This window comes from Phlebotomus papatasi, chromosome 3, assembly GCF_024763615.1.
Source record: "Phlebotomus papatasi isolate M1 chromosome 3, Ppap_2.1, whole genome shotgun sequence".
NCBI classification, from domain to species: domain Eukaryota; kingdom Metazoa; phylum Arthropoda; class Insecta; order Diptera; family Psychodidae; genus Phlebotomus; species Phlebotomus papatasi.
Genome location: NC_077224.1, coordinates 83,396,152 through 83,408,201, shown reverse-complemented (window position 1 = coordinate 83,408,201; position 12,050 = coordinate 83,396,152). Strand labels below are relative to the sequence as shown.

Here is a 12,050-nt window from a genome sequence, read left to right as displayed (position 1 = left end):
TAGTAGGATATTAGAGTCTTATAGATGTTTAATAAATTTTACTATCCGGATAATAAATTTCGCTATCCGGATATTAAATTCTAATTTCCAGATAGTGAATGATTCTAGATGGATCGTAAAATTTACTAGCTTTGTAATAATTCTACTAGCTGGATATTAGATTCTAATGACCGGATCGTAAACTTTACTATCCGAATAGTGAATTTTGCTTGCCCGAATCATAAGCTTTACTAGCTGGATAATAAATTTAACTACCCGGATATTAGACTCTACTTGAAGAATAATGAATTTCGCTCGGATAATAGATTCTAATAGCTGGATAGGAAATTTTACTAGTTGGATAGTGAATTTTGCTACCTGGACATTGGATAGTAAATTTCACAAGCTGCATAACTAAATATACTGTTCGACTTTTATTACAATTCTGGAAAAATACATTTTTTTACTTGTATTAATTTAAAAGAAGAGACAAAAATTCCTAAGCGTTTTTTTCTCTATTATATTTATTCTTCTTTCTCCCAATGAAAATGTGTGTCGAGAATGTTAAAATACAATTGAAGAATTGATAATAATAAAGTGACAATTGGAAGTTTTTTCCTGAATTTTCTTGTACTTTAGTAGCTTTTCTTTTGTCATTTTTCTTGCAAAAAAAATTCTTGTAAACAAAATGTAATTTTCCAGTGGCCATTTCCTTCGGAATTGAAAATGATTTGGCAAAAGAATTAGTTCTCAACAATGTCAAAGATTTTTATTGGGAAATTACTGTACGGATATTATAGATGGAATTTTTCAAGTAAACAATAATCAAATAAACTTGTTGGGAGATTATCTTGCATTGTTCACGTTTCATGCTAAAAGATACGTTACTGTGGTGCACGTCTCGTATTTGAATTCCATCTAATCACGATGATTTGTCGTTCTTGGGAGTATCTGTGTTTGCTCAACGCGACCACGAATGGTAAATAAAAATATATATAGGTGAGGCCAGGGGTATTCAAGGAGGAAAATTGTCTACAACTAGACTTTGGGATGTAATCTGTTCCATACAGAAATACATTGGCGAGACAGGAGAATAAGCATTGAAGAGAGGACTTTGGCAAATAAGAAGATAAATTGAAATTGTTGCATATTTTTGCAGATGGGGATCACTATCTGATTCTGCATCAAAGTGTTTTGTTGGAATTTCAGAAATGTGGTGCTTCACTTTTGTGCCTAATTGTGTATGCACAAAAACAAGCACCGGACGATTAGTAAGAGATCTTAAGATTAAGAACAAGAAAATGTTGATCTTGGCGGAATTAAAAATGAGGTTGTAAATTGTGATGCAAAGATCGGATTACCATTTGCAAATCACTCGATTCTACCGGAGATAGCATCCAAATTTATCGTTTGAATTGACACATGAAATGTTCGGGAATTTCTTTGGAATGTCAAACGGGAGAGTGGGAAACTTTGAACATGACTAGTCGATTAATTTAAGTCTAAGGGATACCTAAATTGTAACAATACTTTTAATCTGATACTGTGAATCCTTATTCTAAGCATAAAAGGCGATGCTATAAAGATATAGATAAATTTATTCATCAACAATGCTTTCGAAGTACAGTTTCGTTTAACTGAGATCCCGTGTAATTTTCAGCGTCCTCCGCCGTCTTAGCGTTAGTAACCAACCTCCGAAGCAAAACGGTGGAAAAGCTCTTTCTCAGGTTGTATATACCAGTCATGTAAAAAACATGTTTCACCTTTTTTTTGAATACACAAAATTCCAATGAAAAAGAGTTGCTATAATAAGAGTTGCTATAAAAATAGATGAATACTATAGTAAGCCATATATCCAAAGAAAATTCATTCTGATAGCAAGAAAATTTTTCAATCAATTCCCTTTATTTAAAATTAATAAAATTCTTCCTATAAACATGTTATAAAATACGGATCCATCCTATTGTTAAATTTGAAGTCTAAATATTAATTTGGTAATATCAATTTTTGCCAATTTCTAGATATAGTCCACATCACATTATTCTGTAACTGAGAATTTTTATTCTAAACTTTGCTATAAAATTGCTATAAAACATATAAATATTATAGTTAAGAAAATCGGAATTACAGCAAGAGAATTGTTAAATCGAGCGTAAAATATTAATAAATTCCGCATATTACAGTCAAAATATTTCCATAAATGTGCTATAAAACGCAGATTGATTCTAGATGTTTGGATAAATCCAATTCATTAGCCATTTTCATTGAGAAAGATTTCAGATTTTTGTAATTCTCATCAATTCACAAAAAAAAAATACTCACAAGAAATCCCATTTTTGAATCAGAACATCTTGTTGACATTTAATTGTTTTGGTAAAGGATATCTTTAATCGTTTGGTATGCAAATTAAGACAGGAAAAGAGATAATCAGGGGAAATTGTAACAATTTCCACTTAAAATAAGAAAAGACAATTTTTTAACGCACTTCTGACACTCTGCCCGTTTTTCACCGTAAATTAAAGTTCCGGGCATACCGTATCCTACACAAAAGGATAATTTCTCAGTGAAAGCTCTATTTTCACCTCCAAGGAACCCACAATTACTTGAATTTTATGGAAAAACGCCTTCACCGTGAAATGAAAACAAGCTTTTTATGAGAATTCACTCAGCTGACAAGCCACTGGCATCCAAGTCTCAGAAGATACTTGTTGGATGGCAGTGTACCCGATAGGAACAGCATGGAACACTGTTCCCATTTTTTTATCTTTTAAACTTTTATGCGAAAAAGTTCAACATCATTTAGCTTTTTCTCATAAAAACACCTTCACTGTGAAATGAAAACAAGATTTTTATGGGAATTCGCTCAGCTCACAAGTCACTGGCATGCAAGTGTCAGAAGATACTTGTTGGATGGCGCTGTACCCGATAGAAACAGCGTAGAAAACTGTTCCCAATTTTTATTTCTATGCTTTTATGCGAAAAAGTTCAACAAAATTGAGCTTTTTCTCACAAAAACCACCTTCACTGTGAAAAAAACAAGTTTTTTTTATGGGAATTCGCTCAGCTGATAAGTCACTGGCATGTGTCAGAAGATACTCGTTGGATGGCGCTGTACCCGATAGGAACAGCGTGAAAAACTGTTTCCTATTTTTATTTATGAGCTTTCATAAAAAAAAGTTCAACATAATTGAACTTTTTTCGAAAAATTGCTTATTGGAAATGGCCCGTAAAAAATAAAAATAGGAATCTGCAATATTATAAATCACTAGATAAAGAACTTTGATAAAGAACATAATTTTCCTCATAGTTTTTCTTCTTTTAGCTGCAATCACGCAGCTTTACATCATTTCACCTATAATTTACCAGTTCTGACTTCCTAAAAATTTGCTATAAAATATACTAAACTTCACATATTAAAGTTTATTTCACGAATATTTTTAAACTAAATATTTAAATAAATGCAATGGTATCATAAGAAAATAATCTTTCTGGAAACTTGCTATAAACTCGAAACTTGCTATAAAAATAATAAATCCATTTTTTCTCTTTTTCTTCCAAAATTGTCATGACAAATTTTACTGTATGAACTTTTCCCACCTTCCCCTATGATTTTTTGTCTTTGGAAATAATTTAGATTTAGAGTGAACTGCAACCCTTCTAATGCAATTTCTGAAAAAAAGAAGAACAAGGGACTTTATTAGCAAATTGCGTCCAAAAAATCTACGTTGTAGTTTTGCAAAGAGGAACATTGTGTGGCGCATAAACTAACGAGAAAAACAACAAACTGATTTAGACGAATGAGTAATTCAGCATTTCTAGTGAATTCCGGATTATATTTGCAATGGGGCACGAATATAGCGCTAAATACATTGATTTCAGAGCCAATGTTCTGCGTGTGTATGCTTGATAAAGACAGTGACAAAGCATTTATTTTGGAGAAAAAAAAACATATAAATGCTTCACAAGAAGGCAGAAAAAAAACATAATTACAGTGACTGAAAAAATCATTTCTAAAATGTTGATGTGTCTTCAAAACAACGCCCACAATTTGTTCTACAGAGATTTTCTCTCGAAACTGCAGATGAGGGAGGCAAAAAAAAATTGTGTACGGAAATTCGTTATTTATGACTCTAGTTTTACGGCGTACAATTATTTAAATTTAGGTTTTTTTTACAGCATTGGAATTTGTGGTATTACTTGTCGCATTCTAAACAGAAATTACTCGTATTATTCAATTAGAATTGATGGATTCCTTTGCTCGAACTCTACAAGGAGAGGTATGGTAATGCCTTGAGGTTGAAAACGGTTATAACGATTTTTCTTTTAAATATTTGAAAAAAGATATGTAATTTTCAAGGTTAAGGGTGATATATGCTTTGGATTCGAACAAATTTGGTCTGATTTTAAAGGTCTTTGATTCCTGAATAAGTTTGGAGTGTCTACATTCGATGACGCATCTAGAAACTTTATCAAGTGCTTCTTGTGCTTCTTCCTGAATGTTTATATACATTATGGTCGTGTAAAATGAAAAGGAAGTATGTTACCACTAAAACATGCGAGAAAGTACGGGAATTTGATTCAAAGTACATTTTAATCTTACACAAATTTCGTTAGTTTTCAAAGAATCGTTCGAATTTGGGAGGTGAGAAATGTCAAAAATACCCCCCGAGCGTTCGAATTTAGGAGACTCTACTGTAATTTAACTAAAATTAGCCAGAAATATGACATAAATGTTAAATAAAACGAATAAAAACAGTCACTTCATTGTGTTTTTCATTGGAAAACATGGTCGATCGATGAAAAATTCGATGGTGAAATGGTACACCTTTAATATTTCTGAGAAATTAACAAATTAAAATTTGTGAATATGAATGGATTTCGGCTTTCTTTGGAGCAAAATTAACTAAATAATGAAACTGTGGTATAGAAAATATATAAATATAATAATTTAGTACTAGAATTATCCTGAAAACAATGACGTTTCCATTTAGAGTAGCGAAAAATCTCCATTTGGAGCAAGTTTTGAATTAGCCTAATTTACCCTTATCTTGTCAGAATTTTTTTATTATTGAAAATTTTATATTATTGGGAAAGAAGAAGAAGGTAAATCTTAGGCAAATGAGCGACTTTGAGATGAGATTGAGAGGCACATGGAGGAGAAAATGAAGTGCTTCATGATTGGCAAACTCCATAAAATCCCACACAAAGTACGTTGAGACTTACTCAAGCGATAAATAGGTATTATGACGATAATAATTCCAAGCGAGATATAGGAAATGAATGAAATTCCTTATGGTCTGACTTCATGCATTACTTCGTATATGATGGAGAGACAATATAATAAAAGACTGTTGAGTTGTGAGATGTTGTCGCTTATTTTATTCCTTTTGTCTTTCTGGGTTAAATGTTTGTGTTCACACAAGAAGATGGGTTCTCTGGGTGGATTGAGGGAAATACTGAGAAATTTATATCCATGTTAGTCCTATTATAGCAAAAAAAAACGGAAGATGCTCCAAGTAAGAGAGTTTTCATATGAAGAATGAGTGAAAAATGTGCAAAAACAGGAAGATGCAGAAGAGGCTGGCATTTTCTGGAGCACCAAGAAGAGACACTCTTGCAACACAAATCAACACACATCCTCCTTCAACTCTAATGAATTAATGCAAGAGATGCCAAGATGCAGCCTCCTCAATTGCTCATTCTTCGTGAAACTTGAGAATTTTTCTTCCTTATTCCTCGCTATTTGATATCCGGTATCTTACTCTTGAAGTTTTCTCTAAATCTCCCATCCCATCCTCCTTATACTTCTACAATTAGGGGAGAAAAGCGGAAAATGAATTACCTCGCACGGCGAGAAATAAAAGAAATCTTTCTAATGACTTTTCTCTCTCATCTTAATCACTTAAGTGATGTCCACCAGAAGTTTTTCCTCCTTGTCTCTTGGTCTCTTAATTTTTTTGTGTCTTCCAATATCGGAAAACTTTTGTCTTCGGCTGTGACCTTTTGCATTAATCCCAGAATCGATTTTTATGCAAAATACTCAAATGTGTAGTATATATAGTTCTAGAAAATTTAAAAGTGTAATTTTTCTCAATCTTATCACTCCAGACTGAAGTGAGAAGCACCAGTCTCTCACCGAAGAACACTTTTGTTGTCTGTCTCATTTACACTGTGAAAAATTCCTTAAGTTAGTGTTTTTTTGTGTAACTTTGGCTGATTTTACTGAATGTTCTACATGTGTACTAAAACTTTAGATACGACAGACTCTGGATGAAGCCTAACCTCTTTTATCTAAGTAAAAATACCTTTTAGTACATTTTAGTACCTTTAAAAATAGCTTTTAGTACATTTTTAGTACACTAAAAGTTCAGAGTTATTTAATTTTAAATTTTCCCTAGCGGAAATTTATAGATACGATAGATTCTGGATGAAGCCTATGCTCTTTTTCCAGTCTAAAAACAATACTTAATTTTCAGTATATTTTTAGTACACCAAACTTCAGAGTTATTTAATTTAAAATTTTCTCTAACGGAAATTTATAGATACGACAGATTCTGGATGAAGCCTAAGCTCTTTTTTTCAAACTAAAAATAATACTTAATTTCTTTAGTACAATTTTAGTACAGCAAACTTCAGAGTTATTTCATTTAAAATTTTCTCTAACGGAAATTTATAGATACGACAGATTCTGGATGAAGCCTAACCTGTTTTTCTTTTTCAAACTAAGAATAATACTTAATTTCTTTAGTACATTTTTAGTACACTCAAGTTCAGAGTTATTTAATTTAAAATTAAATGCAAATAATACTTATTATTACATTATTTTTACGAAACGATGTTTTGTACTAAATTTACTAAGTCAAGGCTAGAAGAAAACTTAAACTTGGCACAAATTTTACATGGCAAAACATTACCTTTTAAACTTTTTTTTGTAAATTATGTAACACTTTAATATAAAGGCCTCTACACATTGTAAACTATGTTCGTCAAAAATTGCATTCTTGACAGAATTTTGCCGTTTCCACAATTTTCTTAAAAAAAGCAATTTTTGACGAAAATTCTTCAAAATGTGTAGAGGTCTTAAATGAGGACGTTTAGAACACAATTAAACGTTCAAATGTTTCACCAAAAAAAAAAAAACACTTAAGTGATTTTCTTTTTGTTACTATAATATTACATTTAGTACTCCCTGGTTTTTGAGAATTATGACTGTAAAACAAAGCTTGTACTAATTTTTTTTTACAGAATTTAAGCAAATTGAATAAGGCAAAGAAAAAAGATATCCAATTTTGCGTGTGTTCTTCTTATTTCGTATTTGAAATTCAAATTTGTATCGAGATTTGTACTAAATTTCCAGACAATGAAAGATTGGAAAATTATGAAGGACTTCTAGTGTGATCATCTTCTAAAACTTTTTCTACTCATTATTCAAAAAAGAATGGTAAAATTCGTAGGAAAATAATTTGAGAAAAATATTGTTTTTTAGTACTTTAGTACACTGTACGTATTTAAATAAAATTTATAATTATTGCAAAAAGTTTGGGCCAGAGTATTTTTTGAAAGTTAGAAAACAGGGTTGTAGTCATAATTTTGTAATTTTCGTTTTAGTACTAAATTTTCCAGTATGCAACAATAAATTGAAAAATGAATGAAAAATTATGAATTTTCTTTTAGCACAATAATTCCCCAAAAATCTTTATTATTTTAAAAATTTTCAAATAAGTAGGACAATAATTCATGAAAATATTCTTTTTAGTACACTGTTCGTATTTAGAACACAATTTTCAAATGAAGGAAAAAGTTTTAGGGTAGAGCGTTTCCTGAAATTTGGTGAAATTTAGTACTAAATTTTCCAGTATGCAACGCTAAATTGAAAAATCATGAATTTTCTTTTAGCACAATAAGTCTCCAAAAACTCTTTCGAATTCTTATTTAGAACACAATTTACAACTGAAGGGAAAAGTTTTAGGACAGAGCATTTCCTGAATTTTGGGAATCGGAGTTCTAACTTGCAATCATAACTTTCCTACCATTTCTCAAACTTTGTTTTAGTACTACACTTTCCAGAATGTTACGATGGAAAAATTATGTATTTTTTTTAGTATAGTAATTGTCAAATAATATTTTTGTCTTATTACTTTACAAACTGGTTCGAATTCAGAGAAAAATAATTTTTAGAAATTAAACTTTTTAGTACAGTGTAGGTGTTTAGAACACAATTTCCAAGTGAAAAGAGAATGTTTTGACTTACAATAATAGATATTGTCAGATTTGAATAATTTTTATACCTCAGTGTTTGTTAGTACTAAATTTTAGAACATGTACTAAAAAATTACCGGTTTGAGAAAAAAAGATTTTTTTATTAAATTTGGTATTCTTCTCAGTGTACAATGAATCCTTGAGTAGTCTTCGCTTTCGTGCGCTTCAGTTGTGCATAAATTAATATATTTCCACGAAATGAGGTTGTGTTTGCTAGTGTAATGAAGAAAATTTCATGTGATCCCCAACTATTTTCATTGATTTTATCCTCGATGAAAAAAGAGGAAGATGACAAGTAGAAAGAAAAAAGTCCTCTATCGAGCTTTTCTCATGGAATTCCTTATCAATGGCATTTTATCTATGAGATTGTGGCTTAAGATGATGCTTTTTGACTCTCGTATCCTAGTACAGGGTTAGACCCTCAATCAAGGAGTTAGGGAATGGGGTGGTAGAGGGTGGGAAATCTAATCTTCAATTTCCATTTTCACTGAATTGTGTCTGTTCTTGGTGAAGATGGTTCTTTTGGGTAAGATATTCACTTAGGGATTTAAATTATGAATTGAATAGTTGTGTGTGGTACATTTTTGTCAGGAGGAAACAAATTTACAAGATATCCAAACATAGTCTCTTTTACTGAATTTCCGGCTCTTTTTTTCTGCTTTTCCTCTTTGGGGCGACGGTTTTTTTTTGGGGGGGAAGGGGTGGAAAAGTTTTCAAATCCAAAGAGAAATAGAAGAAAAGTATGTCTGGTCTGAAGATGATGTGTATGTATGGTGAATGTGATAAGAAGGTCAAAATTGACGAGAGCGAGAAGGCAACGAATAAAGAAAAAAAAAACTGTTGAGAGATGCTGAAAAATGTGTGACTGTCTTGTGGATTACGTAATTGAATTTTCTTAGGCTAGGTTAGGAAGAATATTTTAGCATATAGAGCTAGATATCATTTCCTTACCCCACTCTATCGCCACTGAAACGATTTATTCAAAAACATCAACGTCTCGTAGGAGATTGTCGCACAGACGACCAAATAAATTGGTATTGTTGGTCATTTCTGTGGATATTTTCTTCAGCCACTCGATTTTCTTCACATCATTTCAGACCAAGATTCTTTTTTTTTTGCTACTCTTACCAAAAATTAGAACATTTCATTTTCTTGACTTTCCACTCCCCTTTATTGTGCTTGGAATGAACAAAAAAAATCAATAGGAAAATTGGGTTGTCTTAGAACAATTCTTGAGAGGTTTTTTTTCTTTTGCTAAACTTCGTCTCTTATTTTTTTTTTGAGATTGTTGGGTGGTGCTGTATACGCATTTTTAACCACCCAGAAAAGCATTAATATGTGCGGCAGAGCAATGAAAAGTCAAGACATTTGAATTCAATCGTAAAATTTGGAAGAAATTCGTGGAATTTGTTTCCATTTCAAGGACCTCTAACAAATAAACACGCATAATTTCCATTGAGTACGTTGGTGGAGTAAAAATAAAACTAATGATTTCATTGTTATACTTCTTAGCTGGATTACTAGCTGAAAAGTGCGGGATTTACTGTCTGATACTTTTTGAAACAGAGCTTCTTGTGCTTTTGGGCTTTGTATTTGCTCGGTCTTAACTGAAAAGTAGGATAAAATTTGGAAAGTCGGACAGAAAGCAGCACGATCTCAAAAGTCGATCAAAATTTTAAAAAATTGGACTAAAGCAGTTACTTTATAAACGGAATTTCATCGAAAATGCGGGATTTATTGTAAAATTGAGCTTTTTGAGCTTTTGGGCTTTGAACCTGCTCGAACTCAGGTGATAAAGCAGGATAAAGTTTGGAAAATCGGCCAGAAAACAGCACGTTCTCAAAAGTCGATCAAAAATTCAAAAAGTCGTACTGAAGAAATTACTTTATAATCGGAATTTCATCGAAAATGCGGGATTTATTGTGAAATTGAGCTTTTTGAGCTTTTGGGCTTTGAACCTGCTCGAACTCAGGTGATAAAGCAGGATAAAGTTTGGAAAATCGGCCAGAAAACAGCACGTTCTCAAAAGTCGATCAAAAATTTAAAAAGTCGAACTAAAGCCAGTTACTTTATAATGGGAACTTTTTGAGTTTTTGGGCTTTGAATTTGCTCGAACTCAGCTGATAAAGCAGGATAACATTTGGAAAGGCGGACAAAAAACAGAACGTTCTCAAAAGTCGATCAGAAATTTAAAAAGTCGGACTAAAGAAGTTACTTTATAATCGGAACTTCATCAAGAAGTGCGGGATTTATTGTAAAATTGTGATTTTTGAGCTTCTGGGCTTTGAACTTGTTTGAACTCAGGTGATAAAGCAGAATAAAATTTGAAAAATCGGACAGAAAACAGCACGTTCTCAAAAGTCGATCAAAGTCTAAAAAGTCGGACTAAAGAATTTACTTTAAAACCGGAGCTTTTTGAGCTTTTTGAGCTTTTGGGCTTTGAATTTGCTCGAACTCAGCTGATAAAGCAGGATAAGAGTTGGAAAGTCTGACAGAAAACAGCACGATCTCAAAAGTCGATCAAAAATTTAAAAACTCGGACTAAAGAAGTTACTTTATAATCGGAATTTCATCAAGAAGTGCGGGATTTATTGTAAAATTGAGCTTTTTGGGCTTTAGGGCTTTGAATTTGCTCGAACTCAGCTGATAAAGCAGGATAACATTTGGAAAGGCGGACAAAAAACAGAACGTTCTCAAAAGTCGATCAGAAATTTAAAAAGTCGGACTAAAGAAGTTACTTTATAATCGGAACTTCATCAAGAAGTGCGGGATTTATTGTAAAATTGTGATTTTTGAGCTTCTGGGCTTTGAACTTGTTTGAACTCAGGTGATAAAGCAGAATAAAATTTGAAAAATCGGACAGAAAACAGCACGTTCTCAAAAGTCGATCAAAGTCTAAAAAGTCGGACTAAAGAATTTACTTTAAAACCGGAGCTTTTTGAGCTTTTTGAGCTTTTGGGCTTTGAATTTGCTCGAACTCAGCTGATAAAGCAGGATAAGAGTTGGAAAGTCTGACAGAAAACAGCACGATCTCAAAAGTCGATCAAAAATTTAAAAACTCGGACTAAAGAAGTTACTTTATAATCGGAATTTCATCAAGAAGTGCGGGATTTATTGTAAAATTGAGCTTTTTGGGCTTTAGGGCTTTGAATTTGCTCGAACTCAGCTGATAAAGCAGGATAAAATTTTGAAAGTCGGACAGAAAACAGCACGATCTCAAAAGTCGTTCAAAAATTTGAAAAGTCGGACTAAAGAAGTTACTTTACAATCGGAATTTCAGCAAAAAGTGCGGGATTTATTGTAAAATTGAGCTTTTCGAGCTTTTGAGCTATGAATTTGCTCGAACTTAGCTGATAAAGTAGGATAAAAGTTGGAAAGTCGGACAGAAAACAGCACGATCTAAAAAGTCGATCAAAATTTAAAAAATCGGACTAAAGAAGTTACTTTACAATCGGAATTTCAGCGAAAAATACGCGATTTACTTTCTGATACATTGTAAAATTGAGCTTTTGAACTTTTTTGGTTTCGAATTTCCTCGAACTTGGCTGATAAATTAGGATAACATTTGGAAAGTCAGACAGAAAAGAGCACGATCTCAAAAGTCGGACAAAATTTAGAAACTCGGACTAAAGAAGTTACTTTATAATCGGAAGTTTTTGAACTTTTGAGCTTTGAATTTGCTCGAACTCAGCTGACAAAGTAGGATAAAATTTGGAAAATCGGTCAAAAAACAGCTCGATCTCCAAAGGCGATCAAAATTTAAAAAGTCAAACTGAAGATGTTACTTTATAATTGGAATTGAAGCAAAAAAT

General features: G+C 32.1%; 1 protein-coding gene across 9 annotated transcripts in view; it reads left to right on the top strand.

Annotated features, from left to right (window-relative positions):
- The window catches only part of LOC129806091 (insulin receptor substrate 2-B), a 326,272-nt gene that overhangs the window by 265,218 nt on the left and 49,004 nt on the right, over positions 1 to 12,050 (top strand). The gene's annotated exons all lie outside the window — the stretch shown is intronic.